The sequence below is a fragment of the Thamnophis sirtalis genome, unplaced genomic scaffold, assembly GCF_051295495.1.
Source record: "Thamnophis sirtalis isolate CommonGarterSnake01/CBP01778 unplaced genomic scaffold, rThaSir2_p1.2 scaffold_4, whole genome shotgun sequence".
Taxonomy (NCBI): domain Eukaryota; kingdom Metazoa; phylum Chordata; class Lepidosauria; order Squamata; family Natricidae; genus Thamnophis; species Thamnophis sirtalis.
The window spans coordinates 102,014,581-102,041,391 of NW_028261384.1; the positions used below are offsets into that span (position 1 = coordinate 102,014,581).

The following is a 26,811-nucleotide window of genomic DNA, read 5'->3' on the forward strand; positions in this document are numbered from 1 at the left end:
ATCTTCCATACTCACAGGACATGCTCAGCTTTATTGTCATTCTGGGTACTTCTGCAAATGTTGAGCTTTTTCAGCACATGCTGTAATCTATTGTTCACAGAGAATAGGGTTTTGAGTATAAAAACAATGGTGCTTATAACCTGAAATCAGAAATAGAGGAAATTGTGTTTAAGAGCAAAACAAAATAGAATATAAGTAAATTTGATTTTTAAACATAAGCTAAGGGAGTCCTTATTGAGTGAGTTTCAGTGGGTGGAAATTTGTGTTTTTGGGTTACCATGTAGATTTTCCATCTCATTATGCCAAACCTCCCCCCCCCCCAAGCACAAATTATTTGGCTAGTTCAGATTTCTGTTGGGTTCCTAAGTCCATCTCTCTACCAATTCCTATTGCAGTTTAATTTGCACAGACATATAATCCAACAGAGCTCCCCATGTCCAAATGATCATAACCAATGGCTAATCTCATAAGAGTTTGAATAAAAATGTGCAAATTATAGATCATAAATCCCACTGCTCATTAAATATGGTAAAGTAAGTCTATATAAACTGCAGTAAATTCCTGCATTGTCATTCTGCTTTGGGAAATGGACCAGAGAAGAAATTTCTGCTCTAGTTGAAAGTTTCTGGACTATGTGCTTGAAAAGCAGCTGGAATGTATCCTAGTCTCCCCTCCAAAATGACCACATGGGATTGTAAATGGGATGTTCCACAGTCTCAACACATCAAGCAAATTGTGACTGATCTTTTTTGGAAATCTCCCTCCCAGCTTTTTCTTGTTGTTTTCTCACTTGTCCTCCCTTGGGCAATGAACAAGTCCTTACATAATTTAATTAGGTTTAGGTTTAGGTTTAGGTTTATTGGGATTTATATGCCGCCCTTTTCCCTGAGGGGACTCAGGGCGGCTTACAACCACAGGGGAGGGGAAGTGCAAGGTCAAAACAAACACTTTGTGAACAAAAGAAAAATAATAAAACACAGCTTTCATTCAGCAATCAAACACTCGGGCGGGTAATTGGAAGCCTATCCCCAGGCCTGCTGGGAGAGCCAGATCTTGAGGGCTGCGCGGAAGGTCTGGGTCGTGGTGAGGGTGCGGATCTCCATGGGGAGCTCGTTCCATAGGGTCGGGGCAGCAACAGAAAAGGCTCTCCTCCGTGTGGGCACTGTGGTTTCTGCCAACAAAACTGACAGATGGCGAGACCTTTGATCTCCCACTCTTCTACGGCAGAACTTTGATTTTTTTTAAAAAAAGAAAAGTATTTTACCAGGACCATTGAAAAGTGCACCAGCATATATAAGGAACAGTGGTTTCCAAATAACATTATAATTCTGAATTAAAATATGAGGCACAGTTTGTCTTGTAACTGAAAAGGTTTCCAGCAGCACGCTTATCTTTTGGAGTGAGTCGCTGTTCTGAGTGCACTTCCTCTAAAAGAAGATAGATTTAATTTACTTTTTAAATGTCTTTCCAAATACTGTAGCTATTAAATACATAAAATGCAATAAACCAAATCTAAGAATAGGTCTTAAAAGTCAAGTACATTAAAACAAATCAAAAGAAGAACAAACAAAGAAAAGCATTGAATACAGTGAATGGCCTCTTTAGTTCTGTATGCAAGTTTCCTCAGCTCATATTATTGTTATGGGCAAATGTCTTATTTACTGATTGGTTTAAGAGGCTTAGAGTTACACAGAACATTGGAGCATGATTCCAGCTTTCATATGATGATTTTAGTATGAGATAGTACAGTACAAGGAAGGCAATATAATGATGAGAATAAATGTGATGTCTATTTGAATGTAATGTTGCATCAAATATGATATCTTTTATTTTTAATTGTTGCAGCTCTCATATCTTTATGAATGTCCTGTTTTTCTCCTGGTACGAATGCTTGTTTCGTGCCTCCTTTTAGGCCCTGCGATCAATATTGTACTCTGCAACAAATTAGATACAGGACTTTTCCTCCTTTGTCAAGTTAACGCTAGCCACTAATCCTTGAGCCAAAAGCAAATTATATTTTCATAAGATTTGCTATCGTCACTGGTATTAATTATCCTCCTATGGGTGCAATATCAACAAATGGCCTTGCCCTTATTTCTAGTGTACAGGAGACATTCACATAGGGTTTCATAGATTTTCTGGGCTTTGTTTTCTTCCCCTTCAAATAATCAACATTCTTCTTTCTTCTACTTCATCAAGTTATTTGCCCCACCTTCACCACCATGGTTGGCCAGCTGCTGCTCAGAAGATGATACCCAGAGGCCAAATATGCCAGGATGATCCTAAGCTGTACAATTCATCTAACTGCACAGAGTTGAAACATGCTAAATAGCAAAACTGCTATATTGTGGTGCCTGCTTAAAGAGAAAGCACGACAGAAATAGTTAAAAATGATTGTAAGATGCCTTAGAAATGTACTGGGGATGAGATGAAGACAGTATCAAAAGCAAAAAAAGAAGTGGTCAGGACATGTTTATGCTAAAGCAAGTAGGGAAAGGCCCTCTATCCTGAAGCTAGTCCCTCCCTGAATTCATTGGGTAGACCACAAATCTTATCTTCTCCCAATCCAGCTGCCATATCAGTATGCAATTATTATAAAAGCTAAAGCACCTGGTTAGAAAATTACCAGAGTATTATTATACACTTTTACAAGACATGCACTTTTTAATAGAATAGCAACTAGAATAGCAACTTGGTGACTGAGAAATGTGTGGGGGCAGAATTTCAGTGCTGTTATTTACATGTTTTATATTTTCCCATACATTGCTTTCCTGTTGGTTGTTGACCATGTAACTATTATTGAACATACAATAATACAATAGCAGAGTTGGAAGGGACATTGGAGGTCTTCTAGTCCAACCCCCTGCTTAGGCAGGAAACCCCGTACCATTTCAGACAAATGGCTATCCAACATCTTCTTAAAGACTTCCAGTGTTGGGGCATTCACAACTTCTGGAGGCAAGCTGTTCCACTGATTAATTGTTCTAACTGTCAGGAAATTTCTCCTCAGTTCTAAGTTGCTTCTCTCCTTGATTAGTTTCCACCCATTGCTTCTTGTTCTACCCTCAGGTGCCTTGGAGAATAGTTTGACTCCCTCTTCTTTGTGGCAATCCCTGAGATATTGGAACACTGCTATCATGTCTCCCCTAATTCTTCTTTTCATTAAGCTAGACATACCCAGTTCCTGCAACCGTTCTTCATATGTTTTAGTCTCCAGTCCCTAATCATCTTTGTTGCTCTTCTCTGCACTCTTTATAGAGTCTCCACATCTTTTCTACATTATGGCGACCAAAACAGAATGCAGTATTCCAAGTGTGGCCTTACCAAGGCATTATAAAATGGGATTAACACTTCACGTGATCTTGATTCTATCCCTCTGTTTATGTAGCCTAGAACTGTGTTGGCTTTTTTGGCAGCTGCTGCACACTGCTGGCTCATATTTAAATGGTTGTCCACTAGGACTCCAAGATCCCTTTCACAGTTACTATTATTGAGGAAGGTACCACGTATACTGTACCTGTGCATTTTGTTTTTCTTGCCTAAATATAGAACCTTACTCTTTTCACCATTGAATTTCATTTTATTAGATAGTGCCCAATGTTCAAGTTTGTCAAGATCCTTCTGTATCTTAAGCCTGTCTTCTGGAGTGTTGGCTATTCCTGCCATTTTGGTGTCATCTGCAAATCTGATGAGTTTTCCATTTATTCCCTCATCCATACATTGTTTCATTTGAAGAGTTGCATATGTACATAAATATCAATACGAAATGCTAGAATTTTCATTTCATTTCTTTTCATATAGAAAGAAAGTGTCATGATTTTTTTGTTATTGCAGTGATAAGTCTAAGAATGAGACTAGGTGAATTACATACTTTGCATTTTTGATTGGTCAACTGGAAGAAAGTTAACTGAGCGTTTTAGTTCATGACTTATTTGTGTTTTGAGCCTGGCAGTAGTAAAGATTCACTGATTACTTTAAAAATATGCGAGGACTCTAAATTTGAATCTACTGATTCTGATTACTTGTAATATCCATAAAATACCACCCTAAGTTATATTGCTAAAATGAAGACAGTGTGAATTGTTGTGGGTAATACTTCGGAATTCCCTTCAGAATGCTCAAAAAATTCAGACTCAAAATGCATGCTTTATGTTTTAAGTACATGTTTTGTATCTCAGACTCCAGCTGGTGGATCTATATAGTTTTCCAATGAACACAAAGTAGATTGAGCAAGGCTTGAGATTGGGCTACCTCCAAAATAGCATAGCAAAATAATTTAAACTAACAGTGCTTTTCATGGAAAAAAGCCTGATAAGGCATGTTGTTAGGAAAATTTTAGCATAGAATATCTGGAATGAGAAAAGTACAGAAGAGGGGAACGGGGATAAGAAGGCAGAATCTGTGTCCCTTGGCTGAACCTTCTTGTTCATTCTATCATTTTCTCTATTGGGATTACTGAGTTAAATTGTAAAAATATCTCTGCTCTCTTGGAAATCAATGGTTTGAACTGCAAATAATTGCAATTGGCTTTTCTTCACCTGAAACAATTTTAGAAAGGCCTCATGGAAGTATTTACTGCCTGCGGAGCACGCAGGAAGTTTTCCATGAGTAAAATGTCTCTTTTTTCCATGCTATAAATGTTACCTCTTGTCCATCGGGTGTTCCCCTCACATTTTTCCTATTTTCATGCTCATTTCATTTTACGTTCCTCCAGTGACCCAGCACAAGGCATAAGCTTTCATCTCTGTTGGCATGATGAGTTTGTATATTGGCTGCAGGGTGAAGGTAGATGTTCAATATGACATTTGGGGCTGTAATATAACAGCACAAAACAGAGGAATGCATATGCATTCCACAATTGCCACAGAATGAGACAATACAATTTTGGTCGGTGGAAGTTGGTGTCAGTTGGAGACAATATAAATTAACTAGAAAAAGAAAACTTTTGAAGCTTATAACAAGCACCCAGATCACCTTCCATTTTTCATGATGGAGGAACTGGAGAAATAAAATGTCATATTTTCTACATCTCCATGGGAATCATGTCTTCTAGGAAAAGACAATAGATGGATCCAATTTTTGAAGAATTTGATACAACTATTTAAATCTGTGTCTCTCAAATCAGTGTGCAAATTGCAAACAATCTTGCCTACGGAATTTTCATTTCTTCAAATGTTAAGCACTGAAATAATGTATTGACCTGTACTTAAAAGTGCATCTTTGAAATCTTTGAAAATTCAAACTGAACTAATCTGAACCTTTATATTAATGAGGTCATTATTAATGTTTACATTATGTAATTGTTGAAACACAGTTTTGGGGTCAAATAAAAGTTTAAGAAATGTTTAATAATTACTATATTGAAATTTAAAAATTATATTTCTATTTCATAAGTAAATAGGTGTAAGATATCTGAGAACATGTATTTCTGAAGTTAATGTATAGTGATATTATTTGGTCATCTTTGAAAGAAAATACATTTTAAAATAAGGGTTTAATTTAGGGATAGCTGAGAATTTAATTTAGTCTACAGCTAGAACTATACTGATTCATACTGTGACAATTAAAAGTAGATTAGAATGCAAATATCAGTTGCGTTTCATGTTTTAGAGGATTCCAAAGCACTGTAATTGAAATAAGACAATATTTTACATATCGGGAACATACTAATATACTTTAAAAGATGTATACTTTATATACATCTATACAAATGTATAACTTGGCAGGAGAACATAAGAGAATAAGTAATCTTATGAATCTTACCAATTCATATTGGTATGAATTAATAATATGATTGATGTCTTAGTTCTAATGATGGATGATCTATATGGATGTTTATTGTGATTCAACAGTTGCAAATTTTGTGGAAATGTGCTGGGGTGGACACATGTGAATGTGGCATGGACCAAAACAGACTAACCTATCACTTACTAGCTGAAATATATTTCATGATGCCTCTATTTTTTGGTGAGTGAAGCTGGATTTGCTCAATAACTGAATAAGAGAAGGATGGATAGTCCTTTACATGTTAAACTCCTCTGAAAATTGTAATACAGGTTGTAGTTCAACTAATGGATCCAGAGACATGTAAAAAGCTTGGGAAACCTTCTTATGTTGTTGAGAGTTCTAAGCACACATCCTTCCCCCATTTTCTTCCAATTCATAGGAGACAAAATGGGTTGGATTCCAGGTAGCAATTTGCAATAAGTTGGCAACAGTTGACAAAAGTGGCCATATGATTCTGATCTTCCATTTGTCCCAAGAGCATTGTCTCTCCCAATAATATACTGATCTACTAGAAAATTTCCACAAAGTTCCTTTCATTTCCACAGCCCCCATTCATTCCCATGAAGCATCATCTAAAGAACTACCAGTAGTCTGATGGGCAGATTCTATGGCAGGATATTTTCCAAGCAATTGGGTGGAGATGAATTGTGGTTGAATGCATTCTGCACATTATTTCATGCAAATTGACCTGCACTTTATGGAGCCTTGATTTGAATAACACAGTAAATGGAAATCCTGGAAAAAATTATATGTAATAGAAAGTAGATTTGATTGGGAACAGAGGAATCTGATCATAAGGCCATGGATAAGGAAAGAGGCAAAATATTTCAAAAAGCTAGGGAATTGTGTTGGGCAACTTGTCATCTCAGGATCTAGAAAACAAAACCTCTTCCCTTGTAGCCAGAGTAATTCCATAAACCTTGTTAAGGAAGATGTGAAGAGATGAGGAGGACCAGGCTCCACGTGGATTCACAACAGCCAATCAGTTCTATTGTGCTTCTCTAGTCTATGAAAGCTTAAACATCTAATTTCTTCAGTTCAATGTTGTTTGTCTTGAGTTTGGCAGGTTTTAAATCGAAATGGGAAGTATGCCCCGACAGGGTAGCAGCAGGCAAAGTTTAGTTTCTTCTAGTGTGTAAGCCACATGGGCTTGGCTTAACCATTGCTCCTAGTCTCCTTCCCACCTCCAGCCTCAGACAGAACCCTGTGGTGTTGACCTTTTCACACTGAAGAGGGAGGTGGAAGAGCAAGAGGAATGGAAGGGCCCTCCTGCTGACATATCTGACAAGGGGGACTTTTCTTGCTTGGATTGACTTTTAAGCAGGAAAAGGAGAACTAAAATGCCTTGAGGACTCCTATGGCAGCTGGTTTCTGTAGAGTTCAAGAAAAGCAGAGTGGGGGGAAGCGAGAGCAGTTGTATCAGAAGTGAATTATTTTCCACAATAGATTAGTTGTCTGATATGCTGAAGGGCAAAGCAAGAAAGAGGGTAGGATAGGATAGTTGAAGATCTTAAAAATCCATTCCAGGATTTTAATACCAATATAGATGGTTAAAAGTGGTTTCATGCTAAAGCAATTTAATTTATTTTTGTGCCTCTGGATTAGAAAATGGAAAATAAACAAGATTTCCTAGAAATAAAGGAAATTGGTATTGAAAGACAACAATTGCTCCATTCTATAGCCTCTCCAGTAACACCACCCCCTCCCCCCAATCACCATTTGATGATAGATCAACTTTGGTATATATTCCCTGAGTTTAGGAATGAAGGTTTTATTGATGCTAATAAATATTTCGATTACATGGTTATATAGCTTATGCCTCAACTTTCCCTCCTTCCCTTTAGCTTACAAGCAATGTGGAATAGAATATAAGACTGAAACAGGCTTTGAATAAAATTAAATTCACCATTGATGTCTCCTATTCTTTCCGGAGACAGATATGGGAGTTTGAACAGTTAGGGAAATTCAGTGAATTCAGGTTAACTTTAAATCATTAGTTATAATAATTATTTCATTAAGCCACCAAACAAAGACTGATTCACTCTGCCTTCTTTAGAATGTGGCTTCTTGGGGGTAAAATTTAGCATAATTTTATTGTAGTTATTTTTACAGTCCAGTGGTACCTCTAACCAGTTTGTAGCTTCCCAAATTTTCCATGAATGATTTCCCCCAGGATTGGAATTTATGTACTTTTGAAATGCTGGAGATTTCTTCTTTAGCTTTTTTAAGATTCATCATGGCCCCTTTACAGGAGAGTTTCTTTACTGTAAATGGAAGATTCTGTAATGCAGAAATAATTCTGTTTGCTGTTGGAAAATAGAAGGAGTACTTCATTTAGAGCAAGTCTTCCTATTGACCATTTCAACTGGATGGATCTACTTACAAGTAACCTTTGTTTGCTCTTTTAGAGCAAAGAAGCAAACACGAGAGAGGAAGAGGACAAGTTCAGAGTTCATGTACAAAGCATGAAACTATGTTTTGTGATAAGAATTCACTTCCTACTAGTGCTATCCTTCCTTCCTCTGATGAAATAGCAAGGTGCAAGCAGTCAAAAGCCGAATTGGGCTTATTATCTGGGGAGGTCTTATTTTCAGGGAAACGGGGGTAATCTGTGTGAATAATTTCACAACAGTAAAGACTTCTCTGGCCTCCTGCAAAGAATCCCATTGCTTCCTGTTTTCTATTGTAGCTGCTGCACAGGTACAGTTGCACTTTCTCAGAAGTAGAGCTAAGATTTTGCAAGAAACTTTATTTTAGCAGTTCCAATTTTTATAAAGCCAACAATGATTAGTTAGCCTGTAAAATATTTGAAAAGCAGAAAAATGATGTCACATACTGAGCTTAGAAAGTTGGAAGAATTAAGGTTAGGTAAAGATGCATCCAGATGAATAAGTTTGATGGTTGTCATCATCAAGCTTCAGCCCCAGATCTTTTTTTTTTTAAATCTGTGTCATAAAGCACATGTAAAAAGAGGAGGGTTCACCGTGGCTGTCACCTTGCCTTTCCACTCTCCAGGGAAGTGCCTGTTGCCATACTATTTGTGCACATCTAAATAACCTTAAACAACGTAGCCTAAATACTGTAGTATATTTCTTCTGCTTTGTTCTCAATGGCAATTTTGGAACATTGTCAGTACTATTTGACAACCACTTTGGTGCAGCAGGTAAAGTGCTGGTTTAAAAATCAGAAAACAGAGTCCTAGGCATCCCTGAGGCATGAAAACCACACTGTGAAGACATTTCTGTGAATTGCAGTTACACGCAGTCACAACTTTTGACATTCACTGCTGGCTTCCCACAAGCAAAGTTAAGAGGTAATCCAATAGAAATTTGGACGTGGTATTCACCCGAATGCTCATTTAATGACTTGACAGTCTTTGATTAAGTATGGCAATCAAGACTGATATATTTAATAATGGTGTCTGAATATTCATCCAGTCCTCGTCTGTAACCAAGCTGGAACTGAAGATTTTTCTCAGATATCTCTGAGGGTATTAAATAACACAACAGAGCAATTTGTACTGCTTCTTTGGTTAGTGAGAAGAAATGTGAACTGGGAGAAAAAAAGAGTGACAAGTAAATGTATATCAAACATTTTCTAGCCACAAAAAGTTATAAAATCCAGCCTGAGTCATTTAACAACTACCTTGCTTAGCAGTGGAAATTCTAGCCCCAACCGTGGTCATAACTTGAGGACTGCCTGCATTTGAAAGATCTATTGGTTCAGATCACTGTCCACTTGAAATGATAATCTGATAGGCCATAGACAAATTAACTTTAAGAGCCTTCTGTGATCTAGATTGATCCTATGAAATTTTTCTATGAAAACATCTGCTAAGCTTATGCTTGGAATCAAGACTCCTGAAGTTGAACTGAAAAGGCTTATTTTTCATGGGTTCCAATGAAGTTGATAAACAAGCAAACCAATGTTTACATGTCACAAAGGACAAAGCAATACCAGACAATTTCAAGCTCTCAGGCCCCTCTATTGCAGATCTCAGTAACCTTGGAAAAATGAGACTTTAACAGTATGATTGAGTCAGAGATTGCTAAACTCACAAAGAAAAAGGGTTTCGGGCAATCTCAAAAAGTCTCAACAAACACAATGGAATGTCAATACAGTGAGGTAAAGGTTCAGGTTCCCCTCATACATATGTGCTAATCGTTCCTGATTCTAGGAGGTAGTGCTCATCTCCGTTTCAAAGCTGAAGCGCTGTCTGAAGACGTCTCCGTGGTCATGTGGCTGGCATGAATAAATGGCGAAGGCGCATGCAACACTGTTACCTTCCCCACCAAAGGTGGTTCCTATTTTTCCACTTGCATTTTTACATGTTTTCCAACTACTAGGTTGGCAGAAGCTGGGACAAGTAACGGAAGCTCACTCCATTACATGGCACTAGGGATTCAAACCGCCAAACTGCTGATCTTTCTAATCAACAAGCTCAGCGTCTTAGCCACTGAGCCACCGTGCCCCTGTCAATACAGTACAAGTGTTAATTAATTGGTAAGATAGGTATAATTTGTCACACACTTGTAACCTGCATTTACACGACCAATCTATCTTGCGCTCTTCCCCCAACTGCCTCATCCCAATTTAAGTCCTCTGTGAATCTAGTCACATGACTGCATCTAATGAAGTGAGCTGTGGCTCTTAAACGCCTTTTCATAAAATATATGTCAAAAATGTACCACATCCCTTCCTGTTTTAAATATAGAAAGTTATTATATGTTATGGATTTTTTCATTAAAAGATTTGTTCTCATATTTATAACATGATGATTAATTGTAGTATATTGTTTCATTTGTCATTTTATTTTGAGTTTGTACAAAATTTTATAACAAATAAAATGCATAATAAATAAATCTCAAGCCACCACTGTTGTTGCTATTATTTGTGGTATGCTGCCTCATAAACAATTGCTTCATTTTCCTTGCATTCCTGCTCTCATTTTGCCCTGCCCTGCCCCAAACATGTGCGTGTACAAAGTGGAGATATATTTGCAGATGGTAGTGCTCAGGATTACCACACTCCTACCCTTGAGCAACGCCATGCCAGCTGTTGTGGCAATAACACAACTGAGATGAATAGATAGAAAACATTATTCAAAGTTAATTGTGATTCTGTTTGTAGCTTATAGCCATAAGAACCTTTCACTCTCTGCCTAGACGAGTTATTCTACAGGGAAACATTTCTTGGACGCATTTCTACAAATGCTTAATGTTTAAACATTTCAAAGTGCTCCCATTTAAAACTCTATAAATTCTGTTGGGAATTCATCCCTGTGGTTTGCCGATGTGGGCGCTACTTTCCTATTTACATATGCAGTAAAAAAAATGCATGCATTCTCTTTCCATATCTGTTTTTTTATCTATTTGGCTTAAGTAATCTGAAAGCTCAAATCCCCAAGAGGCCTCTTGGGGTCGGGGTTTGCAAAGCTGTCTCTTTCCAAACTGCTATTCTTAATGCTTTTGATAAGGAAAAGGAATAGCATCCATTAGATGCAGACAGTGCATGTTTTCTATGGCAATCACAGCTGTATCTGAGAACTGCCTAAAAAAAGGAGGGAAAACTCAAACAGGGACATAAAGCTGCCTGCTCGTCACTGAAGTTTTGCTGCTGGAATTCACAGGATAGGGTGTCCCAAAACCTTAGTGCAGTTTTAAGATTTTCAAGCTTAAAATTGTGCTAAGATTTTTTTTGGGACAACCTCTGTTTGGTATCCAGAAGAATCAAAATAAATCCTTGATGATATATAAGAAATTTAAAAATCTGTTCAAAGTACCATTCATAAAGGTTTATGCACAGGTTTAACATAGTGCTTTTAACAGCACTGTGATTTAAAAGATGGTCATATATAGATCACCGTCTTGTGTCAAGTGAAAGTTGGCTTACTTAATCTATAAAAGGGAGATAATATTTGGCTTCTCTTGAGGCCAACATGACAGGTTAAATTGCTGGGCTGTTCGTTTTCCACCACTGGAGCAAAGTCTCGTGCTAATACCTGGATAGGTTTCTGTAAACTCTGGAGAGAATCACAGTTGTTACTTAAAAAAAACTTTATTGGAATTCAAAATAATGTTGGATAGTTGGCTCTACCCATCAATTGAATTTTCTATTGTATCGTCATTCTAAGACAAAATGGGAAATAAAAATGGCATTTGCTAAGTGCTGCTCTAAAAGCTGTTTTCAAATTATACCCATTGTGAACTAACTAGAGTTTTGATATGTCCCTCTCAAAAATGAAGCTGCTTGATTCATATGTTCAGAGATGAGAACATAAAGGGTAGTTTTGCTAGAGCCTCTCCCCCCCCTCAAATTCCTAACCTTTTTTCTGAATATACCGCAGACGCATCCCTTAAAGCAGCAAAGTTTGCTTCCAGAGCCACGGCCGCTAACATCACCTCCCGCCGGCTCTTATGGCTCCGCCATTGGAATGTGGACATGAGGTCTAAATGGAAGCTCGTGTCTGCTCCCTTCAAGGGTGTCAAGTTGTTTGGGGATCCCTTAAACTCTGTCCTTATTGAAAATAAGGACAAGCGGAAGGTTATGCCTTCTGTCTCGTGCAAACTGCACCGGAGAAATTCTTCCTTTTGGAAGCAGTCCTTTCGAGCCACTGACTCGCCACCGAATTCCTCCTCCACTTCCATCTTGTTTCAACGTCCTTATGCCAGCGCTCTGAAAGAAACCAGGACAGGCAACCTTTTAGGGACAGGACCTGTCATCAGTCTTTCTCTAGACACCCATTTCGAGGCAGATCGGCTAACAAGCCATTCCTCCGCAACAAATGACCACCCGTCACATACTTCTATAGGGGGTCGGCTTAAACTGTTTGCAGAACATTGGGAAATGACCACGTCAGATGTGTGGGTACTGCAAACAGTGAGGCTGGGCCTCACCCTAGAATTCATTTCCTTTCCCCCCATCATTTAATCCATTGTCCCACCCTCAGGTGTGTCACCAAGATGGAGCTCATGGAGACAGAGATTCATCACTGACAGAAATAAGAGCCATTATCGGTTCCCCTGGGGCAGGAGAGGAAGGGGTTCTACTCCATCCTCTTCCTGGTCCAAAAAGCTCAGGAGGGCGGAGAGTCATCTTGGACTTGAAGAAGCTAAACTATAATCTGGCCTACAAGAAATTCAAGATGCAGCCCCTCCAGTCAATCCTGGGAAGCCTTTGACCAAGGGATCTGATGACTTTCATCGACTTACAGGAGGCCTACCTCCACGTTCCAATAAGACTGGCCCACAGACAATTCCTGCAGTTTTATTATGCCGGCTGGCATTAACATATTGGGCCCTCCCCTTCGGCCTGTCATCAGCGCTGAGGGTCTTCACAAAGATACTGGTGACGGACCTCCGAGAGCGCCCCATTCATCTGCAACCGTTATCTGTGGTTTCCATCAACCACAAGAAGAGTCATCCCACTCCCTCCACAAGAGTGTTACACTTGGGAGTGGTGATCGACACTTTGTCATGTCTTATGTCCCTGTCTCCAGATTGGATTCGCAGTCTCCAAGAACTGGTACAGCAGGTTCAGTGGTCTCCCACCATTCCCGTGGTCCTGCTGTCGCAATTGTTGGGCAAGATGATTTCTTGTCTGACAATTGTTCCCTGGGAAAGGCTGCATGCAAGAGAGTTGCAATGTTTCTCCTTCCATTGCAAAGAGCCAATGCCATCAACTCCAGGGCCTGTGTTTGCCCATCGGTGAAAGTACTCTGTTCCCTCAGTTGGTGGTGAATACCAGCAATGATGAAGTGCTCATTGTTCTGAGAACCTAAGTGCATGGTCCTCACGTTGGATGCCAGCCTCTTTGGGTGGGGAGCTCACCTCCGCAACAAGATAGTGCAGGGCAGGTGGTCCACCAGCAAGTTTGCCCACAACATCAACTGGCTGGAGTTGAGGGTGGTCCGCCTTGCTCTGCGCAAGTTCCAATCAGATCTGCAAGGGCACAATGTGCTTGTCCAGACGGACAATGTGGCGGTGAAAGCGCACAAGGTAACACCAGATCCAGCGCGTTGATGGCAGAGGTGGATGTACTCGGACAGTGGGCACAGCATCATGTAAATTCCATAAGAGCAGAACACATATCGGGGATAAACAACGTTCGGGCGGATTGGTTAAGCGGGGCCACTCTGGACCAGTCGGAGTGACGCCTGCATCCGAACCTGTTCTGTCACCTGTGTCTCAAGTTCGGCACTCCTCTAGTCGATATTTTCACCACCCTGGAGAATGCCCAACTTCCCCGCTTTTATGCCAGGTATCGTTCACCTCAAGCGGAAGGGGTAGATGCGCTCAACTGCCCTTGGCCCAAGGGCCTGCTTCATGCCTTCTCGCCCTTGCCTCTACTTCCTTGAGTCACCAGGAAGATTCTGCTGGAACAAGTGGAAGTGCTTCTGGTGGCCCCTTATTGGCCATGAAGAACTTAGTTTGCCGACTTCACCAACCTCTCGGTTAGTCAGCCTTGGAGAATTCCCCAGGAATTGGCCTCCCTCAGCCAGACAACACCTCAGCCATACAACACCTAAAGTGCCAGTGGCTCAATCTGACCGCCTAGCACTTGAGGAGGATTTCCTAGCTCAAGCCAACTTCTCGAGGCAGATCATTCATACCATTCAGGCAGCCTGGCGGCCTTCCACCACCAGCATCTATGGGGCCACGTGGTCTGCCTTCTCCATCTGGTGCAGCTCACATCATCTAGAGCCACTTTCTGCGTCTCTCCCTCAAATATTGGATTTCCTCCAAGAGGGATTCGATAAAGGACTAGCTCCAAATACTTTACAATGCCAAGTCACTGCATTGGCCACTGTGATATCTGTAAACTCTTCCCAACCACTCAGCTGTCACCCCCAGTGTACGGGCCTTCCTTAAGGGTGCATTGAACCTGTGGTTGCAAGTGATCCATCGGTACCCATCCTGGGACCTCGCTGTTGTTCTCAGGGCTCTAACAAAACCACTCTTTGAACCTCTCCGCTCTTCTTTCATTAGGCACCTTTTCTTCAAGACGGCCTTCCTTGTCGCCATTACTTTGGCGAAGAGGGTGTCTGAACTGGCAGCCCTGTCAGTCAGGGAGGATTTGTGCCTCATCCATAGGGACAGGGTCGTTCTCTGGTTGGACCCTTCGTTTATCCCGAAGATCAATTCCAGTTTCACAGGGCCCAGGAGCTCGTTCTCCCAAACTTTTGCCCGAGGCCCTCACACTCTAGAGAACGCCGTTGGCATACCCTTGACAGCATTGAAGTGGTACATCAAGCATACATCCTCCTTACGACGCTCAGAGTCCTTATTTGTATCATTTCAACCAGTAATCATGGGCCGGAAGGTTTCATCTTCCACAATCAGTCGCTGGCTCAAGGCTTGTATCTTCCTGGCCTACGAACACCAGGGTAGGTCTACACCTCCCAGACTGACAGCACACTCAACCCGAAGCATAGTACTACCGTGGCCTGAGCTACCCAGGCCTCGATTGAGGAGATCTGCAAAGCCGCGACCTGGGCAACGCCATCCTTATTTGTTAGGCACTACAAGCTGGACAAATACGCCTCTGCTGATGCTACTTCGGAAGACGTGTCTTGCAGAGCGTGGTTTTTGATGTGGATTGTGGACCTCATTAGAGGCACCTGCCCTAGTGATCTTTTGCTTGGGCATATCCCTTGCTTGGACACTCCAAGCAGTGCATCGGAGAATGACCATTGGCTTACCTGAAGGGTCGTTCTCGGTGCACTGCAGGAGTGTCCAACCTCACTTTGGGGTATTATTTTCAGGATGTCCTGCTTTTCCATATTAAGATACTTTACCAGTCGGACATCCTTCTCAGATGGACCATGCCTTCATTGAAAAACAGGATGGAAGGAGCCAGAGGACATGGCCAAAGATTTTCAAACCGGTCCTTGGGCAGTGGGACAGACTTTAACCCTTGCTTGGACACTCCTGCAGTGCACCGAGAAGCCAATGGTCATTCTGCTATATGGTGAGAATGAAAGAGTGGAATCTGACGTGAAGTCTTTCCCAAGGATTGAACTACATAAAACCAGCATGCACAACAGTGGGATCAAAGCATAGAAATGGATGCAGTTTTCATCACACCATTCTCTCTATCATCTTGATTTTTTTTAACCATACCGTGAAAATACCCCTGATGAAAGCATTATAAATAATATTCAAACTCCAGGGAGGGTCTTAGGAAGCATGCTAATTGTTTTTAATCAAGATTTCTATTAAAATATTATTTGAATGATTTAGATTATTATATGTACTCTTTGCCCCTTATTCATCGGCAGAATAAATGGAGAACTTTCGAGAGGCTAGATCAACTCAACTGATATTTACTATTGTTGCTAGAGATGTAATTCATTTCTTCCAGACTGAGAACAAACTGATATATTATAAAGGCTAAATGCAGTGAACTGACTTCATCCCATCCATGGAGGAAGAAAATCTAGGCTCAGCTCTCCTGAATTCGGACCCCAGTTCTGATTCAGTATACAACCTCAGACCTATCATACAACAGCAGGACAAACAGATGAGGAAATTGTTCAACCGGGACCAAGAAAGAATAGCCTGGGACAGTAGCAGACAGAGTGCCTGGAAATGCATCCCATGCTGTGCTTGTTACCAGAGGTCATTGTCCAGATCTTAAATCATGGTGGCACCTCCTAGGTTGCAGCCATTGATAGCCAGGTCGAAGTCCAGATGCTGGGCCATTTGGGAGACAGGGAAGAAGAAGAGGATATGCCTTTCTCCCCAGGACTACTTAAATATTAGCATTGGCTGCTTCCTTGTCAAGGGGTTTAACTCTCACTGCATGGCTTTTTGCTGAAGAGAAAAAGCAGGGACAAAGAATCCTAGTAAAAAATATACCCCTTTGCTCAAATACAATGCCCTGGGTAGGGAAACTCCTCCATCCTATCACAATTTGTGCTTTTTCTGTTATTTTCCATAACAGAATGGAGGGGATACTATTCCCTGATTTCAATAATTATTGACAGAAAGGGAAAACAAAATAGGGTCTGAGAGTAATGAGTATCCATGGATTAGTATTATGGTTGGGTTTGAAATAGGATTTAGAAATGTTTGTGGACATTATGTACATAAAAATTAAAAGCAATGTTCTGTCCTTTTAAATGAATTGTATGGAATTGTTAAGTGATTTCAAATTATAACCCATATTTCTGGATGGACTTTCAACAGCTGACAACAGCTAGAATAACTGTTTTTGATATTTGAGTGTCTTCAATTCTCTGTTTTTGGGTTGTGTCTATCACACATATCATCTTCTAGCCTGCCTTTTATTTTAATTACAGAAATTACTCCTATCTCTATTTTTTTGTATGCTTGAACTCTGTAGAGTGTTAGGATTTTGGAGATTTTCTTTTTAAACTTACTTTTGACTGGCTGAATGTCTTTTTTCCCCCCCTAAAGTGGGACCATAAACTCACAAATTTTTATATTCCATTCCCTTCTACCTCCTCATATGACCCCCCCCCCCCGCCCCCCAAACCAGGAAAGCCATAGAGTTGTGTCCCGTCCCTGGTAGGGAGGGTAAGGAAGGGAAAACTTTTCCAGATACTTTTGAGATCTACTAATACCATGGTACCTACAATAGATGACAGTATGATACAGCTATATACAGTATGTGAGATCCAAGAATTAGCAGATTTTTCTTATAAGTGGATAAGTTGTAATTCTGGACTTTTTTTACCTCAAGAAACTGATAGCTATTGTCTGTTTGACCCCACATCAACAAATAGGTAGTGCTGCCTATATATGTAGATTTTTCTGCCATTCTTTTTAATTTTTTTCTGCATCAGCTTCAAATTAGAAGTTTTCAAAGAGTTCTTTTCATTTTTCTTTGTCCTGTGATTTTCTCCTATGATTTTTACTATGCTGCAGTTATCCATGTTTGAGTGAATTACAACTTCACTAAAATCATTGAATTAAAGCCAAGAGCATTACTAACTAAATAAGTCATACATCTATATAAAAATGTACATACTATAGAGAAATGTGAATATGCTGCAGCTTTCCACATTAATAGCTTGTTTTCAATTACTATTAATTTGTGGTCAAGAATGAAAAAATTAAGGCATGTATATATTGCTTCTATGCTTAAGTTATTATTTACTAACTTTTCGTTCGATTATTTTTGCTTCTGAGCTTTTCTCTCACCAGGATATTTCCCTATTGCTTATTTTATTCTACAATACTATTCTCAATCAGAGTCTGAAAATGTTTAATATTAGTTGTAGTGGTGAAATTCAATTTTTTTACTACTGGTTCTGTGGGCATGGCTTGGTGGGCATGGTGTAGCTTGGTGGGTTGGCAGGGGAAGGATACTGCAAAATCTCCATTTGCATCCCATTCCAGGGGAAGGATACTGCAAAATCTCCATTCCCACCCCAGTCTGGGGCCAGCCAGATTTGGCATTTTCCAGTTCTCTGAACTACTCAAAATTTCTGCTACCGGTTCTCCAGAACTTGTCAGAATCTACTGGATTTTACCCCTGATAAATTGTATTAACTGATACTTGAATATACGTATGTGGGAGGTTAAAGAATCAAGAAGGCTGCTTCATCTATATGATGAAATCCCCTCTATTTTTAAACTTATATTGCATGTAACACATGCCAAAAAGGGCCAGGTTTTCAATCATGTATGTGCAGCCACCCCGTTGCATGTTTGATACTTTTACTCCCAATGTCTTTGGATAGAAGGATTTCAGTTTAATTCCTTGGATTCTTGGAACATTCCATATCACAGCATCTGAGCCGATTAATAACCAACATTTTTAAGTCTTTACAATCACAACAATATAAATAATAGCCAAGTTGGAGCAGTTGTGCAATCTTCATATCTTTCCTGTTTTCCTAGAATGCCATTAAAATCTTTTCCTGGGACGTCTGGACTTCATTTCATCTTCCTTGGTTTTCAAAAATAACAGTATCAGGTGACAGAAGAAAAGCTGTTAAGATTTATTAAAATTGCATTGCTCAACATTCACTGAACAAATGGTTAGCTAATGATTAATTCCTGTATAGCTACTTCCTGAACATTTGGGATAGAATGACAGCAGTTTATATACTGAAAATGGGATTCCATGTATATAAATTGATGAAATATAGTGGCTGATATATAGTGTTTTAAATCTGAATGAGCAATTTCAAAAGGCTGGAGATTGAGGTTAAAATGAACAGTTTTTCTTTCATTGTCATATCTAAATGCAGTCTAAATGCACTGGAAGGCCTATGTTTTATTAATGTTTTCCAAGGTCTAGAACAGGGGTGTCAAACTCGCGGCCCATGAACTGGATGCGTCACGTGCTGGCCACGCCCACCTCCAGTTTAGCAAGGGGGGGGGAAGTTGCGATATGACACGTGACGTCAATGTGACATCGTGAATTTGACACCCATGGTCTACAGTCATTCAGAGTACCATTATAAACTGACAGGAGGGAAATGCCCTAAAATATCCAGGGGAGCACAGCTGTAAAGGAAAAAGTGCAAACACTTATTCTACCCCCAACTGGACCATCTTAGCAGCTTTTCCTGTAGCCAGTGGTATAAAACTTAGGTGAAATCAAGAGCCATCCTGGAGTTTTGCATGGCATCCCAGGTCTATCCTCCATAAGATGGGGAAGGAGAAAACTAAGACCAGCCCAAATTCCAAGTTTGATTTAATATTTACTTTGAAAAAAAAGGAAGAAAAGGAAGAAAAGCAATAAAGTAATAAAAATGCTGTATGTCTATAGGGTTCTGATATATTCTTTTATACTATACTTTCATGTCTGTATTTCATTGTCATTACTCATACATAATGTATGTCTGTAAGGAACTCATTCATAAGTCATGGGGAACTTCAGTTTTTCAAATAAATGAAATAATAAAATTCAATAGTGAGTCAAACTGGATTGAATTTAGATTTGATTTAAACTACATTTAAATAAATTAACATGACTGTTTATGTTTTTAATCAATAGGAGCTAGTTCTCACACTATCACTAAAACCCCACAAGAATAAATTGAACCATTGTAAAAACAAAGGACAGGCAGAAATGACCTAATTTAATGGAGATGAAATGCAATAGTCTGTCAGGTATTGACAAGAACATTTGAATCTTGTCTTGTAAATAGGTTTGGCTCTTGATTAATTACAGTTGCTAATATTTCATGGTTGTCATTGTTGTTATACCTGCCTAATTTTCTTCAATAAATATTACTTAGATTCTTGGATTACTTAGTTCTTAGATATATTTTTTAATGTTTTGCATTATAAAACACAAATAATAGCCAAGTATAGTGGTATTTATACAATGGGAACTGGAAACTATTAACAATTAAAATAAATTAAAACTTTAAAAATAGAAAATGTATATTACTGCTAAATATGATTAATGAGTTGTAAATGGATAGAGTTGCTTAACTCATAGAGTTGATGCTGAATATAACATGGATAAGAAGTTGCAGAGTACATTGAATTATTTTGTAATATGAAAAAATAGTTTAGAACTTTGAACTTAACGCTGAAGTCTTCACTCTATTGTTATTTATGAATATAAAAATGTGAGGTTTGGTAGGAAAAGAGAGCTGCTTGGAAAAACATGTATTTAATCCCTGACTTCACCATTCTCTATATTCTGACCGATTTGCAATGTTTTTTAACATGTATCCCCCCTTAAAAACATTATTGGATTTTCTTGTGAGTTTGTCTAAGTAGTTTCAAATCATATTCTGTCTGACAACTTCCTCCATGGATGCAAGCATTGAAGTGAATTGCCACACAAATTCTTGAATACAGCTCATCTGCCTGGAATCTTCACTGTACATCGGACTTGAATACGATTGAGTGGGCCCAGAGGTACTTCACGGGAATATTACTCCCTTCCTCTACTCACAATAGAGTTCCCTATGCCACCAGGCTTGAAATTATGGGCTTGGACAATCTAGAACAGAACAGCCTGTGATATGATCTAAGCACAGTACCCAAAATTGTCTGCTACAACGTTCTTACCTGGCAACGACTTCTTCAGCTTCAACTTAAATAATACACCGGCAAACAATCGATACAAACTCAAGATAAACCGCTCCAAACTCGCAGAAAATATGACTTCAGCAACAGAATGGTCAATGCCTGGAATTCTCTACTTGACTCCATTGTTACATTCTCTAACCCTCACAGCTTCGACATTAAGCTGTCTACCATGGACCTCACCCCATTTCTAAGACGTCCGTAAAGGGGATGTGGATAAGCACACCAGCGTGCCTAATGTCCCCGTTCTACTGTTCCCATCTATTTGAATTCATGTATTTCATTTATATTCATATTTATATTTATACCTGCAATCTTGTACATGTTTAACAAACTAATAAATACAAATACAAGTGGCTCTGGAGCCACACCCAAGTTTTCAGAAGGAGCCTGCAATGTATCGATAGTTGTGGCTACTGGCATGCTTTGCAGAGTGCCTGGCCATGTCACCATCATCAATGCTATATATCAGGATGATTGACAATGTGCCTCATGCTACATCACCTTTTTTTACTTGTCTGAAGTACTTGTAGGCACAATAGGCACAGCAACTGCTCCCTGCTTCCTCTTTCCTTCTTGTCTCTCTCTTGCAGTTAAAACAAACCCAGTTATTCTGGGTACTTTTTCATGTAATTGTGTGAAGCATGAATTCTGCCTGGAAGGTTGAAGCATATTCTTTGCCACAAAAAGGTGGATCATTCGATAAATCAGCAATAAGATGCCAGGGTTTAACATTTACTCTCTCAATGATTGCCATCCTTTTCTATATCCGTAGTCACAATGATAAAGGAGACGCTAAGCTAGCTCTATCTAGGGATGGAAGCAGTTGTCTGAGATTTCTTTGAAAGTGGTATATTAACCTCATGAATTTTCCTAACAGGACTGTGATTTATCTTCAGCTATTTGACTCAACTAATTGAGTTCATACCATCCGGTGATTCATGCCACAGAAAGGGTTCCAGAGAGAATGGGCTCTCCAAAAGCAGCCTTTCCCTCCCTTTTCATGAATGGCCCCAACATTTTTCTTTCTTTCTTTATTAGTTGGAGAGCCATAATACTTTTAAAGCCAAGAAGCCTTTGAAAATGAACATTTAACCCGGAATCAAATCAATCACTGTCAAGGTTTGAATTTCAGTCCTGATGAGAGGACAGCAGCCCAGATTCTGTGGAGAATAATGCTTTTTCCCAGATGCTTCCCCCCCTGGGAGTGATCAAGATTTCTGTGAAATTCAAAAACTTTCATGAAATATCTCATTTTACCCTTTGGTATCTAAAAAAAGGATTCCATATGGTAGAAAGGTGATAGGAAGAGATGTACTCCATTTAGTCACATCTCATACCACCATGCAAATGTTCAGCTAAAACCTCTATTTTGTTTCCAGAGCTAGAGCTGTGAACACTCCTAAGATTAGGAGCATCTTCTTTGTCTATTAGATGGATTTATTTTCTTCTGTTCAATCATGGCTAATTCTTGGAGACTTCCTACAGAAGTCCCTGCAGTTTTCTTGGCAAGGTTTTTCAGATTTAGGCATGGGGCAAGTGATCGTATTCTTTGAAACCACCATGAGTATATTAAAAGGACATAAGACTAGATCAAGACTAATATATCCTCTTAGAATTCATTGAGATCAATACAACTTTAATAAGTCATATTTAACATTTCACATAGTTGAGAGATAAATGCAGTGGTCATATATCATGTTTGAGAACAGTTTTGTAAAACATAATAATGTAAAACAGCACTTGCTTCTTTTGGTTTTTGGCAAAACTGTGCCCATAAAAAATATTAGTTTGCTTAACAACCATTTCAAAAACATCATAAAATACGACCTTTATGATCATAATGGGCATAATGACTCCATTATGGTCATATGTTAAGGACAACCTGTATTCCTATGCATTTTATAAATGCTTTACAAATTTCAAAGTATGGCCATGAGGATACAACTGGTATTACGATCATAATATGTGACATTGATTTTGCATCAATTGCATTTTTTGTTCATGTGTTTCTAAACCTAATTCAAAATAATAGTTTTACCCTTTAAAATTCTACATTGGGAGTACAAACATGCAGCCTAGAACAAAAGGCATCAATTGGCGATGATGATGATGATGATGATGATGATGATATCCATTCAGTCTTGTCCGACTGGGCCAGGTCTCTCCAAATCTTCTGAACTTGCACTGCTTCTTTAAGTTTTTCTATGTTCTGGCTAGTTTCAGCTTTGATGATGTCCAGCTACTGTGTTCTTTTATGGCCTGGTTTCCTTTTACTTGGCATCAATAGAGGCCTTTAAGAATGAATCAGGTCAGAAATAGAGGATGGCCAGAGTTTTGCATTTGGGGGATATTGTTTTAAAGAAAAGAAAATGATCTTAAACTTTTTTATTGCTTAATGCATACATTTCAATTATTTCAACTTGCGTGTACATTATCATCAGCTTGAGAAACACTGCTTTTATAACAGATAGTAAAATAAACTAGGCTGGTGGGTAAGGATGCTCTCTTGGTAACGGCTCCTTAGTTATGGACTTCAGTTTCAATTGAACCAGATGTGGCCCATCTCATAAGGCCTTTGAATTATGGAAGAGCCTTGCAAAATAATGTTTGTGTAATTGTTATGCTAAATGAATAGAAAAGCAAGAGGCAACTGCTGCTATGCTATAATTTCTCTCTTAGCTGAGCATGTCAAAAATAAATTCCTTCACAATATGATATTTCACTTCACAATAAAACATCACTATGGGAATTTAAGTGCAACACATCTGAAGTAGTTGATTTAAATTGCTTTTATCAGATTTGGGCTGGTCTGGGGTTCTCTTTATGCCAAAAGGCAGGAACAAATCAAAATAACAGCAGCAGCAAATGGAGGAGGGCAACAGCTGGAAAAGTGAGGGATGGTGATAGTCCTTCTTTCCCTGTATCTTTACAAAAGCATTCCCTCTATTAGTTGTGATGGAGAGAGCTGATTTCTAACTATATATCATAAGATTCAATTTTCTGCTTTAGATTCTATTTGCAAAGATGGGGATTGTGGTCCTTGTCTTTCACTTCAGGCAGTAGAAAATGTCTGGAGTTAGCCATGACTGCCTCTTTTGTTCTACTTCCTTTAGTTATACTGTCTCCTGCTCAATAGCATACTTCCTTTGGGAGCTGGGAAACGTGGATTGAATAGACATGGATAAGATTGTTTTGTGTGTTTATGAATTGTGGAGGGATGGTTGGTGTTACAGTGAGAAAGTCTGCACAAACCTATGTTCCCGCAAGAGGTTTATAGAGAGACAGTAATATTTGCCTGAGTCTGAATGATCACAGGGGATATTTGGCTGCAGACACTTGCAATAATCACTTAGCTTTCACAATAGTTTGTGTATCCCTATGGAGTTAGAAGGAAGAGGCCCCCTTGTCATTTGTGCAGCTCTCTGCTAGCCAAAGACTTATTACTGTCTCAAGCTGAACAACCAGTAGCACACTCCTGCCTATTGCCTATTACCTACTACCTACCACAATGCATATTCCTCCCAGGAAGGAATGAGACCCTCCTATTAATTTCAGTGAAATGTGGAAAGGGATGACACACAAGAAAATGAATTATAGAAGTGAATGTGCCAAATGACTCTTCTTTTTATGCTGGCCAAAACGCTTGCCCTATTTTTTTTAATATTGTTCTAATAAAACAGTTACATGGGGATAGATCCAACCAATCAACACTACTAAGTTTATTTTCCAGATTGCCTCTGGTCCCTGTTCTATAGAAAAAACAAATGTTGGAGGCTACTGCAAAGACTTGAAAATTGTTTACTTATTATAGGATTTTTACAATTGATTTATAATTTTCAGATTCCCTGCTTTCATAAAAAAAGCTCATAGACTTAATGGAAGCTAGAGAAAAAAACAAATTGTCACTGTTGTCTTCATTTTGACAAGCTTCCTCCTGTTTTTCAAAATCTTTACTAATGAATAAATAATGCTAGCAAAGATTGACATTTACACTGTCTGGAGAAGATCCTTTTTTTAAAAAAAAATCAAACCAAACTGGAAGTGATTGACCAATCCACATCACAGCCATGTATTTCTTAAAATCTTCAGACAGCCAAGTTTAGAAGACCACCTGATTCAAAAAGACCCAAAAATAATCTGTATGCATTAGGTAGCCTGAGTTCCTTATTGGGTAAAAGGTAAAGGTTCCCCTTGCATATATATGCTAGTCATTCCCGACTCTAGGGGGTAGTGCTCATCTCCGTTTCAAAACCGAAGAGCCAGCATTGTCCGAAGATGTCTCTGTGATCATGTGGCTGGCATGACTAAACACTGAAGGCACACGGAATACTGCTACCTTCCACCAAAGATGGTTCCTATTTTTCTACTTAGCTTTTTACATGCTTTCAAACTGCTAGGTTGGCAGAAGCTGGGGCAAGTAACGGGAGCTCACATTGTTACGCGGCACTAGGGATTCAAACCACCAAACTGCCATCCTTTCTGATCGACAGGGTCAGCATTTTAGCCATTGAGCCATCTATGAGTGGATAAGGATAGCAAGGAACCCTATGAGTTCCTTATTAGTGAAATGTAAATATCAGAAATCAACAGTTACTTGTATTAGTTCAACTATACCTTTTTAAACGTGACCCGTCAAAACCGCGGTCCACAAAAGTGTGATCGACGAAAGCGCGTATTTGACATCATCACAGCGCGACGAAAAAAATTAAAAATTGAAATACAAATAAAATTAAAGCAAGCCGATTCACATAAAGGTAAGGGTTAGGGTTAGGGTTAGGGTTAGGTTAAGGGTTAGGGTTAGGTTTAGAGCGTTAGGGTTACATTTAGCGTTAGGTTAAGGGTTAGCGTTAGGTTTAGCGTTAGGTTAACGGTTAGGTTTAGGGTTAGATTTAGGGTTAGGTTAAGGGTTAGGTTTAGGGTTAGGTTTAGGGTTAGGTTTGGGGGGGTTAGGGTAAGGTTTTCGCTTTATTTTTACATTTTTCGATCACAGCGCGATGTTTTCGTCACGCTGTGATGACGTCAAATGCACGCTTTCGTCAACCACGATTTTGTCGTCCGCGGTTTTGTGGTGGAACCTTTTTAAAAACTACTCTGCCTTTGTAAAGATGTGGATCTGAAACCTGGAATCTTATTAATCAGACAAAATGGGGAGTTTCTCCCCATTTTACCATTTTTCTTGCCATGTTGTTTAGTGAATCACTATAAGTTGCTAAATTAGTAAAATGGTTGTTAAGTGAATTTAGCTTTCCCATTGACTTTGCTTGTCAGAAGACTGCAAAAGGGGATCACATGAGCCTTGGATATTGCCACCATCATAAATACATGCCAATTGCCAAGCATCCAAATTTCGATCATGTGACCATGGGGATGTTGCAATGGTTGTTAAATATAAAAAACGATCACAACTCACTTTTTTCAGTGCCGTTGTAACTTTGAATGATCACTAAATGAATGGTTGTAAGTCAATGACACCTGTAACGTGTAAAGACAAACACCAGTTAAAAAACTGGCAGCTGTATTTCACGTGTTGTATAAACAAAGCTTATAGTAACAGGTGCCTTAGGTGCAATTCAAAAACAACTGGAGCATCACTTGAATATCACCTGTATTGATAAAATCACAATCAGTGAAGTGCAAAAGGAGTTTTACTTGGAACAGATTACATTCTGTGATAACACCAACAAAGAATAACACCCGCCTACCCCAGGCTCCTGCCTATCCCAGATTCAATAGCTATACAAAAATGCCAAATCCTTCTAACACATTTGGCTCACTATATGATCAACAAGAACAACAACAATAATAGATAACTTTGTATATCTAGAAAACAAGGACTTGCTGCCTGTAGAACAGAAAGGGTGCTGCAAAAATTCAAGAGGAACCAAAGTCCAACTGATGATTGGTAAACTGATTTTGAAGAATTCAAAGAAAAGACTTAACATATTTGTTCATGGACTGGGTTGATTGTAAGAAAGCATTTAATTCTGTTCCACGCATC

At 39.1% G+C, this 26,811-nt stretch overlaps 1 protein-coding gene across 2 annotated transcripts in view; it reads left to right on the top strand.

Moving 5' to 3' along the window:
• Positions 1 to 26,811, top strand: part of NGFR (nerve growth factor receptor) — a 224,468-nt gene that overhangs the window by 73,667 nt on the left and 123,990 nt on the right. For both annotated transcript variants that reach the window (XM_087713613.1, XM_087713614.1), the window contains exon 4: positions 18,657 to 18,732. The gene's annotated coding sequence lies outside the window, so the exon portion shown is untranslated. The remainder of the gene's footprint in view (positions 1 to 18,656; positions 18,733 to 26,811) is intronic.